General features: G+C 39.2%; 1 protein-coding gene across 2 annotated transcripts in view; it reads left to right on the top strand.

Moving 5' to 3' along the window:
* The first annotated feature begins 2,731 nt into the window (after nt 1-2,731).
* Nucleotides 2,732-19,724, top strand: part of LOC143394286 (cystatin-C-like) — a 166,193-nt gene continuing 149,200 nt past the window's right edge. For both annotated transcript variants that reach the window (XM_076848896.1, XM_076848894.1), the window contains exon 1: nt 2,732-2,854. The gene's annotated coding sequence lies outside the window, so the exon portion shown is untranslated. The remainder of the gene's footprint in view (nt 2,855-19,724) is intronic.

The raw sequence follows: 19,724 nt of genomic DNA, 5'->3' as shown, positions 1-19,724 counted from the left end.
TTGTTCTTTTTTCCTAATCCTGATCATTGTTATTTTTAAAAAATTTAAAGACTTTTAAAACACTTTAGATAAATAAAAAGCACAAAAATGTTATTGTGCCACTTTTACTAGGTAAAATGTAGGTTGCAGTATTGCAGCATGATTGACTATCCAAACACCTGGGGTTTAAGCCTTGTCTCTCTCAGAACACCGATTATAGTATCTAAGTTCATTCTAGCCAGGTACGTACTCTCCTAAGTTTTCCAAATGTGTTGACCCATTGCAGTTTAACATAGAGATAATCAACCACAATGATAGGTGAAGGACCCCAATCTGAAAATTCGAAATCTGAATATGTTGCAAAATCTGAGGAAAGGTAGCAGAATACAACAGTCACTAATATGCCTTTATGTAAAAATGTGAGTGTGTAACCGATGTGATTCTGCAATTTGTATTTGGGGTGAAAATGGGAGTTCATAACCCACTTGAGTCAAATGTATGAAAGATGATATATCATGAGCTTTGTAATGTTTTGAACAACCAAAAAAAAAAAAAAAAAAGTGGAAAATTCCACCTCTGACCCCATGTGGTAGCTCATGGTAACACAGGTGCACTAATTATATTATAAAAAAGTGACCTTCAGGCTCTGTGTCCAAGGAGTGTATGAAATATAAGTGAATTTCATATTTAGATTATTTAGATTTGAGCCTTATATACAAGCTATCTCATATCTCAAAATCCAAAATAAGCCCTAAACATTTCAGATATCTTCGAGCTGTACATTATTAAGTTTAATGTTTTTAAAAATTTACATAAATAATAATTACACTGTATTTCTTACAGCTTGATATTTTTACTCAAACCATCATTGTGAGAGTCATTGTGTAGGTAGAGTTCCTTCATTATCACTGTTTTTGTCTATTCATTAGAACCTTGTCCTAGAAAACCCATTAATTCATGATTTCCGACTGAGTTGATTCTGTCACAGGGCTGGGCCTTTCAAAAAACTGAGGCAGTGTAAAGACCCCCTTCAAACCCAATTCTTATGATCAAGTCAGAAAGATTTCAGACATGTTGCTTAGAATAACAGCATGAATTTATTAGAAGGGATGGAAAAAAGGGAAAGGGGACTTTCTCAAGGGACACTCTCAGTTTCTCTCCTATTCTCCAGTTTTATTGGGGGTTCTGGGGAAGTTTCCAGAGAATACCATTCAGATCTGACTCTTGACTTTTGACAGACAGCAGGATGACATCAGACTTTCAAGTCCTAATGGTGCATGACAGCTCTTGGTCACTTTGGCATGTGCTGATCAGTTCTAATTGGAACTTGTTCTTCCGAGATTTCATGGTTAGGGGGAATTATCCTTTTCTCTCTGAGTTCTGGAATCTGGTCTGTATAAGGGTCACAAAAGTCTTTCCTGCTTTGGAGTAACATATGTTCTTTCTTATCAGCATCTTGCATTTCTCCTGCAGATAACAAGCGGTGGAGAAATGTAACTTATCCTGGGATTTAAGCCAGGCAGAGTGGTAGGTAATTTTTTTTTTTTAAGAGAAAGCATGTGGGAGTCAGCATGGTGAGCCTATTTTAGAGAATTATTCCCTTAACTTCATGTTCCCACCACTCATGTCTGTCCCCTATCAATTCTACACCGATTGGATTCTATCCCTTTCTTCTTAAAATTGGGTGCAATGAACATTTCATTTGGCTTCTATGTTTAGACATATGAAAGTTTCTCTAGGAAATGCCCAGAAATAAATTTGCTTAGATGTGGGAGGGTCCCTTATTTAGCTTTATTAAGAATCACTATGCTAATGTTTTTTTAACTTTACATTTTAAAAAATAAACAGTTCACTGTATAGTATTTTGTTTGAGTTTGTGCTTCTCTTGCATTTCATTTTTAAAATCTTTTTATATGTTCTCCCATATTTTCTTCTAAACATGTTGTTTTCTTTTGCTTTTAATATTTACATATGTGATCAGGCTGAAGTCTGAAGGGATGTGTGGTATGAGGTAACGGTCTGTAGGTAGGGCTGTTTTGATTCCCCACCCTAATTATATTATAAAAAAGTGCCTTGAATGTACAGCTGGATTTTCTTTTTTTAATTTTTTTATTAGTTGTTCAAAACATTACATAGCTCTTGACATATCATATTTCATACATTTGATTCAAGTGGGTTATGAACTCCCATTTTTCCCCCATATATATATTGCAGAATCACATCGGTCACACACACACAGCTGGCTTTTCCAGCACTGTTTATAGAGAAGTTGGTTTTTTTCCCCCTTCTGTTGTGATTTGAATATGATTTGTCCCCTCTGAACCTCAAGTTAAACTATAATTCTTATTTTGAGATATTAAGAGATGGGATCTGCCCAACTTTTAAGACTTGATTAGGGCTTTGCCCTTGTGAATGGATCAATCCATTCGTGGGATTAATGAGCCAATGGGTTATCTTGACAGTGGTTCTGCTATAAAAGTCAGTGTGGCTAGGTCTCCCAGGCATTCTCTGTATCTCATCATGTGTTGCCCTATGCTACCTGGAACTCTGCCAGGGAGAAAGTTATTTTCAGATGTGGCCTCTCAACCTTGGACCAGAAATATGAGCTAAAATTAGCCCCTTTTCTTTTACCCAGGCTGTGGTGTGGTGTTGTTAGCAAAAGAAAATGAAACAAATAAACAAACAACTAAAACAATCCAACAGCATTTCTGTAATATGCCAGTTTCTTGAAAATATGTTGGTTGCTTTGGCTGGCAGGATGAAAGAGGCATGGGTATGGGGTAGGAAGGTCCTCACTAGACCTTGGTCAGGAAAGGGAGAAAAATGCCAGGACACAACTCAAGCTTAAGCACATTTCCTGAACCCTACCTGCCAGGTGAGTCTCCTTCCTGGTGCCAGCCCCTGTCTCATGGCTGTATCCTTCTATCATTGAGTCTCTGTGTTCTGTGTTAAGTTGAAGCTTGGGTCTTAGTTTTAAAGAAGTGCTTCATGATTTGGTCATTATAATTGATGCCATTGTTCCTATTTAAAACCCCCAGCTCTGCAAGTTCTACCTCAGTCCTTTATTATTTGGAAACACAAGTGTTGGTCTGTTTCTGTTACTATAACAAAGTATCTGGGGTTGGGTAAGCTATAAAGCAGAGGTTTATTGAACTCACCATTCTGGAGGGGTAAGAACATGGCACCAGCATTATGCTGAAATTCTAGTGAAGACCTCAAGGCAGCAAGTCAGTGAATTCTTAAGGAAGAGTGGTCATATAGTGAGAGAGAGAGAGAGAGAGAGAGAGAGAGAGAGAGAGAGAGAGAGACAGAAAGGAGCTTGCCTGTATTATAACAATCCACTCTCACGAAAATTAATCCAGTTCAGTGAGTCTAACTCATTCTCACTGGAACTAAATAAACCCCATAACCTAACTACTTCCTAAAGGTATTACTGTCTCTCAACATTGTTACTTTGAGGACTCAAGCCTCAATTTTATTTTTTAAGGACAAACCATGTCCTTAAATTTATTCTTTATTAGTTTGTTCTTTTCTGAATACTTCAAGTATTCATATTTGTGAAAAGTTTAAATTAGCTTTTGTTTTTAATATTTATTTTTTAGTTTTAAGTGGACACAATATCTTTATATTACATTTATGTGGCACTGAGGATCGAACTCAGTGCCTCAAGCATTCTAGGTGAGCACTCTACCACTGAACCACTACCCCAGCCTTAAATTAGCTTTTTTTTTAATATTGGGATTGAATCTATGGGTGCTTAACCACTAAGCCATATCCACAGCCCTTTTTATTTTATTTTTTTATTTTGAGGCATGGTCTTGCTAAGTTGCTAATACTGGCTTTGAACTTGCAATCCTCCTGCCTCAGCCTCCTGAGCCACTGGGATTACAGGTGTGTCCCACAGCACCTGGCAAAATTAGCTTTTTGAGTTGAAACAGGCCAGCACTTTCCCTGAAGGGTAAAAGGAACAATTGGGGTGCTCATCACCAAGTGGACAGGGAGTGCAGAACTGGGAACAGGGTGGGCAAGGCATCTTGGTTGATTGTGGAGGAAACAAAAAAGACATTCCATCATTGGATCCATTTAGAGTTGTTACATGATTTGTATGGCCGATACGTCGTGGTTTATAGAAACCAAAGAAGGGGACAAGGCAGGGGTTGAGGAGGTCTTTGGAGTTGGACACACTGGAGTTGCGATCTGATTTGTACCTTTTGCTAGTTGCAGTACCCAGGGCACAATTTTACTTTGTGATCTTCTGTTTATTTACAGATTTACTATGTGATCTTCTGTTCCCTCAGCCATTAAATTAGAATGATTTGTTATTCCCTCAAGGAGCTGTTATGAAATGGATGAAGTGTGGAGTGTGAAGCACTGACAGAATATCCAGTAGAACCAGGCACTCCATAACTGGTGTCTGTGTTGTTTATTATTTCATTGATTATTGAGAAAGTATGTCTAGTGTTATGTTTGGCTATAACATCAACTAAGGAGTACTCCCAGGAGTTGAGACGCTGGACAGGGGTGTAGGGGTGTAAAAGGAAGCTGGAGAAGCAGTGGCTTCTATGACTCTTTAGGTTCCTTTGGATGGTGTAGACCCAGGCCAGAAAATTGCATGTTGTCATTAGGCTTTGAGTTTAGACTGTTGGTCTGATTTAGGTTGAGATCAAAGCTCAAGAAAACTTATTCTGGATAACTAAATAGGATGGCTCTTTTTGAAAGATTCTGTGTTAGTCGGCTTTTTGTCGCTGATAAACAACTTAAAGAGGAAAGGTTTATTTTGGCTCATAGTTTCAGTGCAGGGTCACTTGGCCATGTTGCTTTTAAGCCTGTGGTGAGGCAGAACATCATAGTGGGGAATGCATGATAGAGCAAAGTTGCAGTCCTCATGGTGGCCGGGAAGGGAGAGAAGGACAGAAAGAGGGAGGGAGGAGGGGCCACAGTCGAAAAGTCTCCTGCAAGGACACAACCCCAGTGATCTAACTTCCTCCCACTCGGTTCCACCTCCTAGGTTTCTACCATCTTCCAATAGTGTCAGAGGCCTGTCAGGTTCTAACAATCATACTTACTTTCCTGAGTTTCGAATTCAAAGTATTGAGGGGCTCTGGGTGTTGTTCAGTGGTAGAATGCTTACCTGTCATATGCAAGGCCCTGTGTCCATCCCCAACACAACACATGTGCGTGCACGTACACACATCCACACACAAGAACTGTTGAGAAATTTGTATTCAAATCTTGTGTTCTGCCCTTGTAATTGTGAAACCCTAGCACATCCCAGTCTTTTCAAGCTTCCTCTTCTTCTCTATGACACGGCTTTACGTCAAGTTTAAGTGGGGAAATGTGGGCAGTGATGCTGGGTGAGACTTTTTCACAGTACCTTGTGATTGCTGGCTAGTGCAATACCCACCACCCCTGTCCCCACTCTCAAAATAGCCTCTAGACTTTTTTTCTTTTTTGGGAGCAAGTGTTTTATGGTAAAAAGGGGAAAAACAACAGATGAGACTCTCAACCCCCTCGGTCCCAAGACTCCCCTGCATTTCACAGTGGCGTTTTGTTACCAGGAGCCCTTTCTGTGGAGAGTATTTGGGGATTTTCCTGCTTATACCACTTTATGCACACTGTGCACTTTGTGCTCAATACTTCTCATTTTGACAGTTTTGGGCAATGTTTACTGCTTCTTTCAAAACGTCCTCTTTAGGCTTGGCCAATTTGACCAATGTGTTCTTTTTGCCTTCCTTAACGGTTGCCTAGGCCTGAACAACGACTGCTTTCTCCTTAAAATGATTCCTTTCAGAGTCCTTTTGGGATCTCTTGAAGCAGTTTCCATCAATTCAGCCAAGTTTCCACTTCCCCAATTAGTGTTATTTCGAGATCAACCTCCAATGTCCCACAGTGGCACTTGTTTTGGAAATGTCAAACAGTAAACCGTCATGGAGATCATACTTCCTTTTGGGAAACAAAACACCAATTCTGTGTATTTTCCACCTTCTTTACTTTTCCAGGAACACAGCTCTTCTTGACCAAGTTAACATATTTTTTTTTTTTTTTAAGCCTCATCACAGTCTGAATGAATTCAGGATGAGGAATTAGATTTGGAACATGTCACACACAGTGATTCCAGTTAGAGATAATTTGTATAAGTATTAAAACATAAATATCATATACTGGAAGCAGAGTTATGCCCAGACAGGTTAATCACTATCTTTTATATCACAGTTGGACAGTTATGGCCTAAAATTAGCAAATATATTCAAAGTGGGCTAAGCCTAGGATCTAGACCAGTTAGATGTAAGGAAAGATAATAGAAGAACTGAAACATTGAACCTGCCTTCTGGGACTTGGAGCAGATGGAGACCTTACTTTTCATGTTAAACTCATCTGTACTTTCTATCCTATGCAGATATGGCTTTGACAAAATTAAAATTATGATTCTCAGGTTTTGTGTATCCTCTTGAAATCAAAAAGAAGCAGTTAGGCCCAAACAGGGTGATGCAAATCCAGGGCTGGTGTGGGAGAATCAGGTATCGTGAGAGAATTCCTCGTCCTACTGGGTACCCCACCTTGGGCGCCCAGGTGAGGAGTGGGTGAAAGGAAAGAAAAAGCTTCTGGAAAACCCAGGGACTTGTGGCTTGTCTTTAGAGTTTCTTGGTTAAAGGGTCTTAGATTATGGGGAGTGCTTCATTCACTGGGAGTTTCAAGAGTTTAAAGTGGAAGTCTTCATAGTCAAATTCTGAGATGGTAGAATTTGCCTCCAGGAATCCCCAGCCTTCATGGTCCCTTCTTTGTTTCAGAATATTTTTCATCAGATCTTATGTCCTCCTGTCTCATAGGGTTGCAAGACCATTTTGGAAAAACCAAATTCACAGTGATATTTACTCATCCTGTCGCTTAAAAAAAATACCACCACCCCAAAACAAAAACACAAACAGAAGAAGGACTCCTTGGTGAGAACTCAGAGCACCAAATTCAGCCCTGGGATAGATAGGTGCTGATCTGTCCTTAGAGAGGCACTGGAGTCCTGGGTCTCCAGCTCTGCTTGGGTCCTTGGAAAGGGCTGCCAAGGACTACTTGATCCAATCTCCTTACACAACAGGGAGACCACTGAGCCTCAAGACACAAATTCTCCAACTCCAAATTGCAAGCTGCTTTCAATGAACTTTACTCATTTTGACTTACCATTGTCAGAAATTCTCAAATACGACTGCCCATCAAAACCACTTGAGGAATTTAAAAATAAATATGGATTCTGAAGCCCTATGTGATAGATTCAGAGCTTATGGCAGTATGGCATGGGAATCTGGGTTTTTAATAAAACTATTTTAAAATCTCCACTCAGCCAGATTTCTTTTCCCCTAGAGTTTATCACATATCACATCTGCCACATTCTTTTCAGTAATTATACACAGAGAAGTCTCACACTATGCCAGAAATGATTTCTTAAAGGATTAAGTTCATTAATTATCACCAAGATTGGAACTGGCAGAGCCTTCTAATGGTAACTAGTAGGATTTGGGACATGGTTTTCTTTCTTTCTTTTCTTTTAAACATGTTGGAGTTTATTATTCAATCAGGAGTTAGATGACTGTGCAAACTTTACCTCAACAGGTGGGACATGGTTTTCTACCCTGTAACAGGCCCCACCCTTTTCCTGCTGGGTCTTGCTAGAGTGGGATCCAGTGGGATGCTGGGCTCGTCCACTGAGAACCCTGTCAGTCCTCAAAAGCAGCCACAACTTGGGAGAGACAAGGTGCTGGCAGGATACTGCCTGAAGATGGCTGAGTGTGCAGTTGTGGACTGTGAGCAGCCCCTGGAAGACCTTTCAGATCCTACTCCCATTGTTGTAATGCCTTGTGTTAGAGATGATTTCAAAGGACTGAAGGCCAGGAGAGCTCAGAGGGACCCTAGAAACCATCTGCCCAGTGGTTTCCAAAGGCCAGCCTACATGCTCTTTCAGAATCCCCTGTAGGGTTTGTGAAAAAAATCCAGGAACTCAGAAAGATTTGTTGTGATGACTGAGGATAATACCAAGAGTTTGAATTGTGTCTCAGATTAGACTCTTCAACCATCAAAATCATAGATTAAAAAGCCAAATGAGGAGTTGACTCATTTTAACCAGTCTGTCAATTTTTTGTCAACTGTGCTCCTACAATATTCAGTGTGTTACTTATGCACAACAAGAACTGTCAGCAATTGAACATTTCTCTCTATATAGTTAGCAGGCAGAAGCTCTATCATCTAGTACCCAGGAATGATTAAATTAGAGAGTGCTAACTCTATGAAAGAGACAACTGGTACAATGTTGAAAGGAAAGTTGCACTAGAGACATTGCTAAAGTCACCCTCTGAGTCCACTAAAGGATCTCTTAACAGTAAAGATATGGGTTTGATGTGACAGGTCCAACATTCCTTCAGGTTATCTACAGATGTGAAACTCTGACAACAGCATCATCCTACCAAGCAGAGGAAATATAAGCAAGGAAAAGTTCAGAGGAGTAAGAGTCTTTTTATTATAGGGGATCTTATTCTAATGGTCTTGGAAAAGCTATCCACAATGGTGAAGTCAGCAGCACATGCCTCTGATTATGGCACTGGATTCTCTGTGTGGCCCACCCTTCAGACATCAGACTTATTTCTTGAAATTTGCATGGAGTTATCCTGCATCTGGCTTCAGGAATTGTTCAGTTCTAACTGGTCAGTTGCAATCAGATGTCAGAGAATCCAGTCTAGTTTACAGGTAGAGCATACAAATTCAAAAGCAATAAATGAACAGGAATACAATAGATTGTAAAAGAGGTTATACCATAGTATTCTTCAGACACTTGATTTTCCTCTCTGTGATCACTCTCATTTTAACCAAAGATGATCATGGTATGATATATTTGTCTGAAAAAGAAGTTCTAGTCTCATGATGGTATAAATATAGCCAGAATAACCTCATAGTCTCTTTTAAATTTTGTTTTCTTGGAAAATTTGACAAGGGATCTCAGATTAGATTCTTCAACAACCTCAAGGATAGAAAACTAAATTAAGGAAGCCAGACAGTACATTCATGTTCTTAAATATAACACCAAGTAAAACCAATATTTTTAGTTATAACGTGTTATAAAACCATATTTTTATTGAATTTATGCAATTAACCCTATTGCCATAGACATAAAGATACTCAGGAATAGTTTTCAAATTTTGGAGGAATGGAAAGAAAAAGTGAATGTTTCTATTTTTGTTTACAAAAGTAGATTTTACCAAATTGGTATAAACTATAGATAGCTTTAGTGGAAAAAAAAAGTTCCCTTAAATCTGGAAAACAAAACAAAAATAGAATCAGTAATATTTTAACTAAAAATCTGTGTTCTGGCAGAGAGCTTGGTGAGGAATGGCGCGGCTAGCTCCAGGGTACACTGGAGCTCTCCCCTGGGGTCAGCTGAGAACTGGGCCCAAGACAGTTGGGGGTCTCTGCCCTGCAGTCAAAGGGAGCCTCCCCCACTGCCTTGGTGATCGCAGGGAGGGGAAGGTCTCCAGGACCAATCCTGTCTGGCCCAGGGAAAGGTGCTGCTGAGGATCTGATGCCTTGGGTTAGGGATGTAGAGATGGGGGCTAAAGAAGGCAACTATGCTCAGTTGGGGGTGGGGAGAGGAAGAGGAAAGGGGGGAGGGAGGGGGGAAGGGGAGGGAGAAGGAGGGAAGGAGTCTTATTAAGGAAGTTGGGGCCTAATTCCACATGATGAAGATTAGGGCCTACTTTTTCTTCTATTAGATGCAGAGTCTCTGGTTTAATTCCTAGGTCCTTGATCCATTTTGATAGCTCTACCAACTGAGCTATATCCCCAGCCTCTACCGTGATATTCTTCTCAAGAGTAGAAAACTAAACGTCAGCGGGGAAAAACCCAGTGGGGGAAATAAAACCAAAAGGCAAGGTCTCCCTCACACCCAACACATTGTATTTCTCTTTACTATATATATAGTTAACAATGCTAGCTACTTTTTAAAAAATATCTAGACTTTTTAGATATTCTAAAGTTACTGATACTTGTTAAAAGTAAAAGTGGTAAAATATAACCCATTTTGTAAATTTCTTTTTGTTAAAATTTTTATGAAATGTTTTTTTTTGGTGCGGGGGGGGGGGGCCAAGTGCCACACCATATGTTGAATGGTACACAGTTGTGTGCTGGTTCTTCACAGCACTATGCCAGTGTACTTACAATAAGAGTAACCATTGTTTGTTATGTCTATGGGTTTTGTTTTTCTTTGCTGTGTACATAGTGTATATAAAGGAGAAATGAGTCCTACTCTACATTTAGTCTTTGTAGATGTTAAGGAAGTTACCAGTGTAGGACAAAAGTAGAATTAGTTAAAACAAAACAAAACAAAACTTTTTTATGTTTTGTGTTAGGATTACTAGAAAAAAAATGTTTTTTTTTTTTTTTTGAAAATTTATAGCCCACTTAGTCAATTAAAGGCCTGAAGGCTCATATTTTGAAGACATTTTCAAATTAGAACTATTGTTAGATGTATGCTATTTATTCAAGACTGTCATGTACATAGTGGAAAAATTGAGTTCTTACTTGAAACATCTAATCTGTCTAGATGTTTAAAAGTGCCTGATGTATGTTAATATAGAGATAATAAAATATCCCTTTATAAATATCTTTTTGCCCAAATTGATATGAGATATTGTCTTTTGGGAATGGAACTATTAAACCCTCTCTGTGAGCAGTATAGTATCATCTGTACTTGCTCAGTGATGTGGAGGAGGTGGGAGGGAAAGCAATACAGAAGATAATACATTAGTGTTTTCATACTTGGATTTTTTTCTGACACCAGTTTTCTGTACGTTTTGTGAATTTTGTTTTGCTGTGCATATAGTATATATAATGGACAAATGAGTCCCAGTTTTGTAGCTCTAGTCTCTAGATGTTAAAGAGGTTGCCAGTATATGACCATGTCATTACTCAAATTAGCACATTTTATATATTTTGTGTTGAAAAATGGCTTATGTGTTGTGTTGAAAAAAGGCTTAATTTTAGAATTTGATTTTGGGAAATTTTTTAAAAAGATACCAAAAGGCTTAAAACAATTAAAAATAAAATTAGTATACTATAGGGATCCAGCCATGTCAACATTTTTAGCAGTGCAATTTACAATAGCCAAGTTATAGAACCAGCCCAGATGCCCATCAATAGATGAATGGCTAAGAAAATGTCATATATATACACAACTGAGTTTTACTCAGTTATAAAGAAGAATAAAATTATGACATTTGCTGGAAAATGGATGGAGTTGGATAATATGCTAACTGAAATAAGCCAGACCCAGAAAGTAAAAGGTCAAATGTCCACTCACATGTGGAAAAATAAATGGTGTGGGGAGGTTGAAGGGGATCCCATGAAAACAGAAGAGAGATTAATGGAGTGGAGGAAGGGGATTGAGGGGTGGGGGCAGGAGGGATGGAAAAAGGGAGGAATGATACAATGAATCTAACTAAACTATCCCATGTACCTATATGAATATACCACAGTGAATTCATCTTTATGTATACCTATAGTGCACTAATTTTAAAAAGCTATAAATAAAGAGAAGACCAATAGAATAGAGAAAAGGGAATGGGGGAGGGAGGAGGGGAAAGGAAGGGGAAGAACTGGGAATTGAATTGGAGCCAATTAAATTACATGCTTGTATAATTATGTCAACATGAACTCCAATATTATGTTTAAGTTTAATACACTAACAAAAAATAGAATTGCAGATCATTATGGGATAAAATCAATGACAGAATATTTCAAAGGCACAAAACACAGCATCTTTGTTTTTTAGGCCAGTTATCTAAAAGGTAAAGAAACACCTTTCCCAGTTTCCTATGAAGTACAGATCAGTGCTCCAGGAAAACACTCCTGTGAACACAGGGGGGTAAAACTCTAGGTTCACATCAGTGTGCTTTTAAATTTTTAGGTACACTTATAAATAATTTTCTTCCAACTTTAGCTGACTAGAACCCACATATTTTTTCTTTCTTTCTTTTCTTTTTTTTTTTTTTTACAAGCTTTCCTCCGCAAACCTTTTGTAAAACCACTCCTTTTTCCTCAGCAAAGCATGTTCACATTGACCACCACCTCCTTTGTTAGACTCCTCACATGTGAAGTTGCTTTCCTTCTTATTTCTAGTTTTAGTTACTGTATATTAGTTAGAATTTTAATCCTTAGCAACTGTAAACTAGCATTTTGCTAGTTTATTTCCAGGAATATATACTATTTTCTATATTTATTAATAGATCCCAACATCTTTAGCTTCTTCATGCCGTATAAAAGACGCTCAAGTATAGAAACCTTAAACTTATGCTTAATAATTGATGTTTTAGTATTCTAACTTATTTAGAAAGGATCCAAGCATCTAACAAATGTCTATTACTTACTTTTTACATGACTCTAAGATTTTGTGCAACTGGAAAAAATTTTTGAAACTATGAAGAGTTTGTTTATAAATGTTTTTCCCATTTACATTCACTTAATCTACTTTTTCTTAACAAATATATCTGAATTGCTCACAGAAATTTTATGGGAATGAGGTTTGACCTAAAGGTGTAAAATCAGGATTCATCTGAAAGGACATAGCTACTAAACTTTTAGATCTAAATATGGACTGGAGGGAGAAGGTAAACAAAAACAATAATCACCACCAAAAAATAAAAGAATAAAAAATAAATTATGGAGGGCCAAAATATTTGGAACAGGAAGAGGGAAAGAAAGAATTGGAGAAGGAGAGAAAAAAGTGGTTGAAATGAACAAATCAAAGTGTGGCTTATCATAATGTGGCAATTTTATAGGCTGAAAAATTATCTGCCCAATTTTTTTTTTAAATATCAGTAAGAATTATACAGGAAAGTTAAGGAACAAAACCTTAGGAAGTTAGGGGAAAATGTGGTTATTCCTATGGAAATTGAATGTCTAATGTCCTTATTTTCTTGTCCTAGCCAGAGAGAATCATGGTAAAAATAAAACCATGTGATGACTTAGAGTTTTAGTTAACTCATGATTTAAGTGGTAAATTCTAATTTGAAACAGATAAACCAAAGGCCAGTTACATTTGCCTGGAATTACAGGACTGGGTGCTCCAACCTGGTCAGTCTTGCTGGTGATTTTTGCCTAACTAATGACCCACCACCTCCCTTTGGAGGCTGGCTCACATCTAAAAAGTTTGATAGTGATCTCCCTACCCCATTTCTTTTTGATGTAATGTCTCCTGTCTTTCAGGCTAGGTGAAGAGCCCATCTTGCCAAGCAGCCACCCTAGACAGGGAGGGTGAAATTCCTGTGAGGTGTGGTGCTAGCTGCTGTGTTTTCACAGGAAATGCCTTCCAGGACTGTTCCCCAGTGGGTTGGAAAGCTACCATAGGTGGAATTCACCTCAGAGGAGCAAGGTCCTGGCCTCCATCCTTAAAGATGACCCACACACAGTGTACAATTAGAATGAAGCAATTCAGACCTTCTCAGAGTGTTGTTAGTAACCAAGAACAGGCAGTTTACTTTGACTAAACAGTAAACTCTCTACATGTATTTCACTCTTCTATTTACCAGAAACAAGGAATTATTTTATTAGTGTGATAATAGCTCCAAGATATTATACCTCCCCTAGAATTTTCCCTCAAAAATTCTCACCCAACACACATGTAAACAGGGAACAAAAGCTATTTAAAAGTAGAAGGTCTGGAGGCTGGAGTTGTGGCTCAGTGGCGTGGCATGTGTAAGGCCCTGGGTTTGATCCTCAGCACAGCATATAAATAAATTAGAAAAATAAATAAAAGGATCCAGTGACAACTAAAAAAAAAGAGAGTGTATTTTGCTCACATGTAAGATGGAAATTTGTATATTTTGGATGAGTATATCTAAATATTTAGACAATATATCCTTAAGTATAGTTTGAAACTGGCTTTATGACCATATTCTCCAGTGACTTGCCTCTGTATTCTCTCAGCTGCACATTTGCCCTCCTGATCTCTGCCCTGCAATGCTGACATTCCGGTCAGTTGCTCTCCCTGTTGGGCTCTAAAAGGTGATACGAGAAGGAGTTACAGAAGAAACATTTTAAAAGAGATTCCCCTGGGCAAGACTGTGCATATCCCAAGAAAATGGATCCAGGACAGATAAGAGCAGGAAAAAATCTCAAGAGGACCAGATTCCCTCCTTGATTCTAAAATCACATATCTTTTACATTCATATAAGGTCAATTCTGTTTAATTTCATGGATAGTGAAGTATAACTGACAGAGAAAGAAGAGACACTCTTGTGTTTTTATTTATGTGAATAATATTCAGGCCCATTTGCTTGCTCTGTCTTAAAAATAGAACTTCTGAGCTGTGATTTGGCTTATGACCATCCACTGAGAGGCCTTGGCAGCTGGGTATGGTCAACTGAGGAATGTTTGGCCAGAGATATGTGAACAGAGGGATGCAGGCCACTGAGGGTCCCAAGTGCCCCTACCCAGGTCCTACTCTCATGATGGAGAGAAATTTTTTTTCTCTTTCCAGTGATGTCACTGTTCAACTAAGGCCAGGAAAGCAATTGACAGGGCTCATGTTTAGAACATTCTGTTCCTAAGAATCAAAATTTCCTTATGAAACTAAGCAAGAATAGGAATGTTTTGGAAAATATGCTTCAGTTTAACTTTCAAAAGAGGAAAAATGAAAACAAGAGGAAAGAGAAGCAACGGTGATAGTTAACTTTTTAACGTGTTGATTTGGTGGGTTGGGGTACACATAGTAGCCTAGGTAATGCTGTGAAGGTAGTTTTATAGATAGAGTTAATACACACAACTAATTGGCTTTAGATAAAGGAGATCATTCTCAAAATTGTGATTAGATCTCATTCAATTCGTTGAAGGCCTTGAAAACAAAGACTCAGATTTTCAGGATCTTCTTCAGAATATAATGTAGAATTCCTGTCTTTCTGGCAAATTAGGATTTTCTAGGCCCCACAATCACATGAACTCATTCACAGAAACTAGACTTTATCCTTCACAAGACAAGTCATGGTAATTCTGATCTTTCCCTACCCTTTTAGAATTGGTCCTAAAGAAATTATCTGACCTAACTTACCAACGAGTAGATCATAAGACCCTTATTTCAGTAGGGTTCTTCCTCAATTCTATAGGGAGGGTTGCACACAGAGGTCAAGAAGAATCTAGACAGACCTCTTTGGGTTTTCCAAATCTATGAGCATTAAATCATATCCTTTTTGTCCAATCACATATCTATATGGTTCGCCAGCTTTCAATCAGGTCTGTGCATTAAGTCCCCTTAAAAAGGCAGAACAAGAGGGTTCAAAAGCTTTGGACAACTGAGCAAGTTGAGGTGCTGGTGCACCTGGAGGAATGGGAGCTTGGCACCTCTTCTCTCATACGTCACATTATGCATCTCTTCATCTTTACTAGGCATCCCTTGTACAGGCCTGTCTCCTTTTACTGTGCTTTGCTTCATTGCCCTTCATAGATACTGCATTTTCTTTTTAACAGATGAAAGTATTAAAACATCCCTGTGTTGAGCAAGTCTCAGGGTACTAATTTTCCAACAGTATATGCTCACTTTGTGTCTCTGTGTCATATTTTGGGTGACTCTCACAATATTTCAAGGGTTCTCATTAGTTGTGGTGATCTCCTATCAGTGTCTTGATGTTACTACTGTAATTGTTTTGGGGCACCATGGAGCATCCCCACGTGAAGTTGTAATCATAACTGAAGAATATTTGTGCTCTGACTTCGTCACTGATTCACATCTCTCTCCCTCTCCTCAGCCTTCCTATTCTCTGAGACATAAAAAAAAGGAAAGTAAGACAATTAATGACCCTACAATGACCTCTAAGTGTTTGAATGAAAGGAAGATTAATACAGCTTCCCCTTTTAAGTGAAAAACAAAAAATAATTGACCTTAGGGAGAAAGGCATGTGGACAGCTTCTGGGCCTCTCGTGTCAAACAGTTTGCTAAGTAGTAAATGCAACAGGAAAGTCCTTAGAGGAAATTAAAATGCTGTGTAACAGTCAGAGAATGCACAGAACCCAAGGGGTAAACACCCTTCAACACCATTTCTTGCTGTTAGCAATTCAACAAAGACATTTTCAGGTCTACCCATTAGAGATCTGGATTTGTGTAAAAGAATAAGAAATGTTGCTATTCATGATCAAAATGCTCTCAGAAAAGGTGGATTCTGTTTACTAGGAAGCCTTTGGGTTTCTGAGCACTTGGATGGATGCCAAAGTCTAGAAGGAGCTGGATTGTTCTATCTCAGAAAGGCAACTTTTGACTTGTTCAGAGACCCAGAGGGGAAGGATGTTGTAGACAATGAGACACACTAAGGATAGTGGATTCAGGGAGACACATAAGATCAGTGACTTAGTGGGGTGAAAGTCAAATGGCAATGATCTCAGGGAGTGAAATCAAGTACCAAGTGTTGGGTTTGAAGATGTGGTGGTCACTATGTCACAGAAACCTGCAAAACTCCCTGAAATCCCACTAAAGTCTGTTGACCCAACTGACTCTATGGTAAAAATGCTTTTTCATTTGTTTCTGTTTTATTTTATTATTTACTTGATATTAAGGATGGGGGCTGAGTTGTTTTCTTGGGCAGATACCTGGCATCAAAACTGTGTCTAGAGGCAGGTGTCACCATGAGAACACCTCACCTGCTGCAATGTGCAGATGTTTCAGGAGGGATTGGACTTTGACAGGAAATCTAATTGGGTTGTAGTTTAGCAGTTCTTGGGAGTAACAATTGGGAAATATTTTGAAATTCAGTGCTCAGATTCTTTTTACATCAATGAAACCTTTTTATCAACTGGGAACTGGCGATTATAGTGCACAGCCCTGATCCCCAGGTGACCACCCTGTGAAGCCAGCTTGAGCCTAATCATCACATATAATCCTTACCAGGTCTCAAGGGAACAGGAGAGCAGCTATCATGGAAGGGACCCCTGAACATCACTGACATGGCCTCATAAGCCTCAGGGATGTGATTCTGAAGTGACCTGTTAAGACACCCAGGCCAACGGTGAGAGAGCACATATGAGTGATTGAAAGAGAAACTGTCATTTTGCTCACAGCTTCTCAGTTTTAAATATGTTTAACCAATGAACTTAGCAGGTTATAGTGAGAAGAAATGGGTGGCCACACTTTTATCTTCTAGTGCCTCATCTGTCCAGTATGGTCAGGTGAGGTGGGGACTTTTCTCTCTCTGAATCATTTAATGAGGCTGTGGATTCCTCCAAGGCCACTCCTGCCAACAGTGATAAGCCAGCTCCTACTTCATCTGACAGCAGCAATGGCTGTAGCATTGAGGGTTCTCAGAGCCTCTGAATGACAGCCACCAAGGCAGCTGCAAAAGAAGCAGGGAACATGAATGGCTTCTCATCAGCAATGGCTGGTTACAGGAGGGAGATTGTCACAACAAGAACATAAAATATCCTGGGATTAAATTTGATGGAAAATATGAAAGATATCTGAGAAGTTATTTTAGTCCACTGGAGGACATATTAAAACCATGAACATGTCAAAATGAAAAGCTAGAATACTGAATGTTGTTCAAAAATTTCCCTGAATTAAACGTAAATATTGAAATGTACTCCTCGTTTAGAACACAATACTTCTTTTTTTTGAATCTGAAAAAAAAATTCATTTGAAATTCATTCAGACACCAAAATTTAGGAAAAAAAATCAAGAAAGTGTCATTATCTAAAAGATATAAAAAATGTTATGCTTAAAATGGTGTTTGGAAGCAGGAAGGGGGGGAGGGAGGAAGAAAGTGAGTGAGCCGGGTATGGAGGCTTATGCCTGTAATCCCAGTGGTTTGGGAGGCTGAGACACGAGAATTGCCAGTTCAAAGCCAGCCACAGCAATGGCGAGGTGCTAAGCAACTCAGCGACACCCTGTCTCTAATAAAATACAAAATAGGGCTGGGGATATGGCTCAGTGGTGGAGTGCCCCTGAGTTCAATCCCTGGTACCAAGAAAAGAAAGAAAGAAAGAAAGAAGGAAAGAGGGTGGGAGAACAAAGGAGGGAGGGAAAGAAAGAGAAGGAAGGAAGGAAAGAAAAAGGTGGGATGGAGGGAGATTGATAGCCCTGGATTTAGGACTAAGATACAGAAATATAGCAAATTATGGGGAATTTGCTATAGGATCAAAATGGCTTTTTGAATCAGTTTTTGAAAGTCTCACAGAAAAATACATGACTAAGAGCATCATTTAAAAAAAATGAACTTAGACTCATGAGATAGCATATAAAGGTAAATTCTATGAACATTTTGACTAGATCAATATGCATTCACTGCTTTCATGTAATAAACATTAACACATCACCACATGCTGTACACTGAGTGTTTACAGATAATAAGGAAGATAATATCACTGCCCCTCTCTACAGATATGATAAGGGAGCCTAAGAGAATGTAGGAGCTGGCCTGAGTCAGAGATCTGGTGGAACTTACTCACAGGTGGTTTAGCTCCAGGGTCCCTGGGCATCACCACTTCAATCTATACACACACACATACACCCCTAGAGGCATGTCCCAGACACTACTGCTGTGTAACAAGTCACTCTACTGCTTGGTGGAGTGTTAAGCAAATGTCTGAACTTATGATGATTCAGGAACTCAGGAAAGGCCCAGTTGGGCAATTCCTGTGAGAGGTCACCATGTGGTTGCAGTCAGATGACAGCTGATGCTGTAGTTACCTGGGAGCTGAAGGAGGACTGGACATCCATGGTGGTCCCAGCAGGTGATGCTATCTTGGTAGGGAACTTAGCTGGGGTTGTCACCTGGAGCTTCTCCTGAAGTTTCTCAGGTATGGCAGTTTTGGTGTTGGGCTCCTTACAGGAAGCCTGGCTTCCCCCAGGGTGAGGGTACAAGACAGCTTAGCAGGGACCTTTGCTAACCCCACATTGGAGGTCATCACCTCCCTTCCTGGGCTGTTCTGGTTGATGTAGTCATGAGCCCATTCAGAATCAAGAGCAGGGACACAGAACCCAACACCTGAATGCCCACAGTGCTGAAGAAGTTCAGAGCCATGTTTTAAAATCTCCACAATACATGACCACATAAATTTTAAAAATCCAAAATTTATAGTGTTTACTCTAAGCCACACACTGTACTGAACTTATTTCTGTGGATTATCATATATACTTATATTGAACATTTAAAATAAATAAATATCAAAGCAAAACCATGCACATAGTGTATGCAGCAGGTGGGCCTTCTCCCCAGGACACACTGTTCACAGTCAATTCTGGGTCTGAGTGGTTTCTGTCTCAAGAGTGGCAGATGGAAGGACAGTGTGGAAAGGGGTGGAGCACATGCTATTTTAGAACTGTGACTTCCCTGTTCAAGCACCAAGATATTACTGTTCATGCAATGACAGTGACACCAAGGTGATATTAATAACACAAACTCCTTGGAAATCAAGTCCACCACATGCCAGGGCATTTGTTTTAAACACTACATCCGTTAAGCTGCATACAATGTAGAAGAAAGGCTGGGGACGTCCATCTGTGACCACTGCATGACATCTTATCCTGAGAGTACTGGAGGAGGTGCTGCCTGTGCTCTGTAATATGTTGTCCCTGACTTAGATTCTGGTTCAGTTACATCCACACCAATACATTTTCCATGTTTTTTTCATGTGGGTAATTGAATATTTTATGGATAGTAGATGGAAATCCACCTATTTAGTCTCTGGGGAACCTACCAGTGAGAGGCATTCTCCAAATCGATGCTTCCAGG

Source organism: Callospermophilus lateralis, chromosome 3 (genome assembly GCF_048772815.1).
Source record: "Callospermophilus lateralis isolate mCalLat2 chromosome 3, mCalLat2.hap1, whole genome shotgun sequence".
NCBI lineage: Eukaryota > Metazoa > Chordata > Mammalia > Rodentia > Sciuridae > Callospermophilus > Callospermophilus lateralis.
The sequence above is the reverse complement of the archived record's forward strand: the minus strand, read 5'-3'. Positions and strand labels throughout refer to the sequence as shown.